The sequence below is a fragment of the Phocoena sinus genome, chromosome 1 (genome assembly GCF_008692025.1).
Source record: "Phocoena sinus isolate mPhoSin1 chromosome 1, mPhoSin1.pri, whole genome shotgun sequence".
NCBI classification, from domain to species: domain Eukaryota; kingdom Metazoa; phylum Chordata; class Mammalia; order Artiodactyla; family Phocoenidae; genus Phocoena; species Phocoena sinus.
The window spans coordinates 176969133-176975132 of NC_045763.1; positions in this window are offsets into that span (position 1 = coordinate 176969133).

The following is a 6000-nucleotide window of genomic DNA, read 5'->3' on the forward strand; positions in this document are numbered from 1 at the left end:
CTCAAGAGTCATTAGACCTGCCAGTAGATCTTGTTTAAAGTGTTAATGAAGAAGTACATGTATTACTCTATCATAGTTTAAGTAAATATTTTATTTTGAGATATTGTAGATTCATGTACAGTTGTAAGAAATAATACAGAGAGATCCTGTGTACTCTCTACTCATTTTCTCCCAATAGTAACATCTCGCAAAACTACAGTAAAATATCACGACTGGTATATTGACATGGATAGTTCAAGATATAGAATATATTTCCGTCACCACAAGGATTCCTTGCCTTGTCTTCTTTATAATCATACATACTTTTCTCCCACCCCACCCTATCCTAAACCCCTGAAAACCACAACCTCCTATCCATTTCTGAAATTTTGTCATTTCTAGAATGTCATACAAATGGAATCTTACAGTATGTAAACTTTAGGGGCTGGCTTTTCCACCAGCATCACACTGGATATTCATCCAAGTTGGTGTGTGTATCAGTGAGCTATTCTTTTTATGCTGAGTCCTATTCCATAGTGTGAGTGTAGCATCATCTGTTTAACCATTTACCCGCTGAAATCCACCTGGATTGCCTACGGTTTGGGCTCTTATAAACAAAACTGCTGCAAACATTCATGTACAGGTTGTTGTGTCAACTCACGTTTTCATTTCTCTGGGATAACAAGAGTGCAATTGCTGGGTTATACGTGTTTCGTTTTGTAAGAAAACCACCAAACTGTTTTTCAGTGGCTGTATCATTTTACATTTTCACCAGCAATGTATGTATGAATAATGTAGTTTTCTCCCATCCTCACCAACATTTTGCGTTAAAATAGTCTTTTATTTTAGCCAGCCTGGTAGGTGTGTAGTGATATCGGTTAGGGTTTTAATTTGTATTTCCCTAAAGACTAATGATGTTGAACATCTTTTCAAGAGCTTACTTGTCGGAATATCCTCTTCGGTGAAATGTCTGTTCGTGTCTTTTTCCATATCATCTTGTGCCTTTTCTGTTTAGGTTATTTGTTTTACTGTGAAAGCTGAAACAGAATGTCTAACATCTGACTTTTAATATCAAACCCTCTTTTACCACTTATGTTTTGAATTGGTTATGGGATGCCTACCTTACTTCCTCTTGCTTTTATAAGAACTAGAAGTAGGTCTAATGGCGGAAAGTGGTCTTCGTTTTCCTTCATCAGAGGATGTCTTGATTTCCCTTTCATTCCTGAAGGGCATTTGCACTGGATACAGAATTTTGTGTTCATGGCTCTTTTCTTTCAGCACTTAAAAGATGATATGCCTTCTAGCCTCCATGGTTTCTGATAAATCTTCTGTCATTTAGATTGTTTTCCCCCTATAGGTAAGGTCATTTCTCTCACTGCTTACAAGATTTTTTCCTTTTGTTTTATCCCCCCTTTTTTATTGAGTTATATTCGTCACAGTATTATATCAGTTTCAGGTGTACAACATAGGATAATTTTGTACGTTATGAAATAATCAGCATAGTAAGACCACTTACCATCTGTTGCCATACAAAGTTGTTACAGTATTATTGACTATATTCTCTATGTGTACGTGACATCCTGTGATTTATTTATTTTATAACTGGAAGTTTGTAACTCTTAATCCCCTTCACCTGTTTCATCTGTCCCTCCCCTACCCCCACCTGGCAACCACCAGTTTGTTCTCTGTATCTATGAGTCTGTTTCTGTTTTGTTTGTTCCTTTGTTTTGTTTTTCAGTTTCCACATATAAGCGAAATCCAATATTTGTTTTTCTCTGTCTGACATTTCACTTAGGATAAGGTCCATCCATGTTATCTCAAACGACAAGATTTCATTTTTTTTTTTTTTTTTTTTTTTTTATGCGTTACGCGGGCCTCTCACTGTTGTGGCCTCTCCCGTTGCGGAGGACAGGCTCCGGACGCGCAGGCTCAGCGGCCATGGCTCACGGGCCCAGCCGCTCCGCGGCATGTGGGATCCTCCCAGACCGGGGCACGAACCCGTGTCCCCTGCATCGGCAGGCGGACTCCCAACCACTGCGCCACCAGGGAAGCCCAAGATTTCATTTTTTAATGGCTAAATGATATTCCATATATAATGAAATATGTATATATATGTACCACATCTTCTTTATCCATTCATGTATCAATGGACACTTAGGTTGTTTTCATATCTTAGCTATTGTTAATAATGCTGCAGTGAACATTGGGGTGCATATGGTTTTTGAATTACTGTTTTCTTTTTCTTTGCATAAATATCCCAAAGTGGAATAACTGGATCATATGGTAGTTCCATTTTCAGTTTTTTTGAGAAATCTCCATTTCAGTTTTAGAAGTTTGACTTTGATATGCTTTGATGTGTATTTCTACAGATTTATCCTTTTTGTGACCCACTCAGCTTCTTGAATATGTAGGTTTAGCTCTCTTGTCAAATTGGGAAGTTTTCAGCCATTTCCTTTCAGCCCCACCCTTTCTCCTCTCTTTTCAAGGCTCTGATGACACAGATGTTAGCTTTTTTGTTACAGTCCCACAGGTACCCGAGGCTCCGTTTGTTTGTTTTTGTTTGTTTGTTTTTCCTCAGTCTATTTTCTTTTTCTCAGATTAAGTAATTCCTATTTTATCTTCTAGTTCACTGTATTGCTGCCTCTGTCTTATCCACTCTGCTATTGGGCCCATTCGTTGACTGTTTTCATTCAATAAACTACTGAATGTTTCAGTTCTAATTTTTCCATTTGGTTCTTCTTTATGTCCTCTATTTCTTTGCTGAAACTTTTTATTTTTCATGTGTTTTACATGTGCTCATAATTGCTTACTGAAGGGTTTTTATGATGGCTTTAAACTCTTTCTCAGGTCATTTTAACATCTCTGTCATCTCACTGTTGGTATCAGCTGGTTATCTTCTTTCATTGAGTTGAGATTTTTCCTGGTTCTTTGCATGACAAGTGATTTCATATTAAAATCTGGACATTTTAAGTATTTTGTTATGAGACCCTGGATCTTATTTAAACCTTCTGTATTAGTTGCCTTCATATCTCCCTACTCCAGTAGGAGAAGATAGATGCTGCCTTATTATTTCCAGGATTAGAAATCCAAGTTTCCCACTTGGCCTCTGTTGACACCTGAGGGGGGACAGATGCTCATTTTTACTGCTGGGGAGGGCTGAGAGTTTCAGTTCCTAACTAGATCTCCACTGAAACCTCACTGGCTCAGAGTCTGACAAAGGTGGAAACCTAGCTCCCCATTCAGACTTTGCTGGCATGGGCATGGGTATGTCCACAGATTTGTGTGTGTGTGTGTGTGTCTGTGTGTGTGCGTGTTTGGTGTTTGGCTGGAACAGAGTACTTATTGTTTAAAAGTTTTCTGTCTCATTAGGCTGAATCCTTCCCTGGTCCTTTGGCTACAGAAAGAAGGCTTTTGTTGAGACTTTTCTGTCTGCCTGCCTTGACATTTCTGGGTTGCCAGCTTTTTCAGCTCCAGATCCAGGAGATGTGAAGCAAAAAGACAATCTAGGAAACTCATCATATTATTATTCTTTGGGCCCTAAAGTCTCCAACTGGTCTTCTTATTCTTTTCACTTCAGAGTCTTTTTATGATTGTTTCATATATAATATGCAGGGATTTTAGTTGTATTTAGTGGGAGGAATAGGGGAAAGAATATCTATTCCATCTTCCAGGAAGTGGAAGTCTCCTCTATTACTGTTTTTTAAGATATTTTGATGATTATATTTCAATATAATTGGTTTCCTTTGCAAGCCTATATGTTTTATTTTTGGATTTATAAGCAATATTCTGAGAATCACCAGCTAGCCATAGAGGTCCACAGCACAGGAACACCACTTTAGAGAAAAATTTTAAAAGGAGAACCTAAGGAGGCAGCACAGAAGTATTTCCAAGATATGCAGTTGGCCCAGCTCCCTTCTTTAGAGCACACACTGGCTCTTCTAACTTCCGTACATCCTCTCCAACCCCACCCAGGGTTATGTGGAGAAGAGAAACCACAACAAGAACTAGGATAATTACATGGAGAGGAGTAAGGAACTGCCCATCACCATGCAAGCTGTCGCTTAGCAGGTGACCCAAGCCGGCGGATCTTCCTCAGAACTCCAGAGAACACCGGCTGCCATCCTGGGAGAAGTGAAGTTAGCCATTCTCCCCATCACTTTGGGTGTAGGTTTTCCACAGGACAGCCCCTTCTTAACTGTGCTATATTGGAAATTCCCTTTTCAGTGACCTAGAATACTCACAGGCATGCCTCCCACCTGAAAGAGATGGCAGTCTTGGTCACCCTGATGGCAGGCAGAGAAGGAGAAGGAAAGACCACACACCAGGACCTGAGAGGGACTGCTCAGCCACTATCACATTACATAGAATGTCTATCCTTTCGTTAGACTGTGAATTCCTCAAAAGAGATTATATATATATATTTTATATACATATATACACACACACATATATAACATGTAATATATATTTTACATATTTAATTACCAGTATTTAGCACAGATTGAGGTGCATGGCAGATGCCTAATAAGTGTGGTTAAATGAACACATAAGCAAATCTATCCCATAGAGAAATGTCATATATAGAATTTACCAAAAGACCTCATGCTTGTATATTTTTATCTTAGTTGAGAAAACATTATTAGATTATCTAAGACAAATTTTAGTCATTTCTTGGGCTTTCATTCCTAAGTTCTTCTTATCCATCCACTACTACTCACCCAAACATAGACAGTAAAGTGTATGCATGCTTTCTCCATGTCACAGACCATCTGGCACAGATGTCATGCATGCTGCTACCTCATAAATATGCTAATGAATGGCTCAAGGTTTCCAGGTCCAGTCACACCAATGCCATTCCCCTCTTCCACCTCCCCATCCCTACCCCAAGGGTCAAGGTGAACATATCCTGTGGCACCAGTCTGGATAGCAGAAGTAAAATTGATTCATAGAAAATTCGAGTGATCAGCCATTGAGTGATGGTAATAGCTTCAGTTCACTAGAGTCTGGAAACACAAAAAGATAAAAATCTTGGGTGCAGCCTCATAAAGGAGAGCCTCATGTAGCTCTCCTCGACAGCAAACTCTTCTTGAAAGCAAATGACAATACAAAGAAACCATCTGCGGGAGACTGGGATTGACATATACACACTAGTATACATAAAATAGATAACTAATAAGGACCCACTGTATAGCACAGGGAACTGTACTCCATGCTCTGTAACGACCTATATGGGAAAAGAATCTAAAACACAGTGGATATATGTGTATATATAACTGACTCATTTTACTGTACAGCAGAAACTAACACAACATTGTAAATCAACTATACTCCAATAAAATCTTAATTTTAAAAAAAGAAAAATGAAAACAAACTGCCCATGTATCTTGGAAATGATGTGTTATACACAAATACATTTACAAATAAAACATATTAAAAATGAAAAAAAAAGAAACCATTTGCATGTCTCAGTGTTAACTAGCTACCCAACCAAGTCTAAGAAATGAAACGAACATTGCCCAAGAGTTGAAAGGCAATGACTAAGGAAGAGCTGGGAAATGGTTCACAGCATCAGGAATGACAGCTTGTAAAGGACGGTGATATTCTTCACTTCCTCTGTGGGCAGGGCATACACGACAGCCTACGAACGGCCATGAAACACAAACCCAGGTTGGTCTTACTAAGGCCAATAACAAAGGAACCTTGGCAGCGAATCTGACAGCTAATACTGTGAGTGAGGCTACTGCCGAAAACAGTGAATACCCTGTCTGGAACTCTTCATCAGCGCAGTGGGAACCACTGAAAAATTAATATGCTCGGGTCTCAGAAAGAACACCTTCTGCATCGCCCAGATAGATAAAGAAATTAAAAGATAAGAGTATCTTTTTAAAGGCAGGTTAATTGATCCCTTTGCTTAAGTAGAAAAGATTTGTTGTTGGAAGTAAAAACAAAACAAATATCTGAAGTAAATAAAAAGTTTTGATGAAATAAAAGACAGATTTTAGATATACTATGAGCATAGGG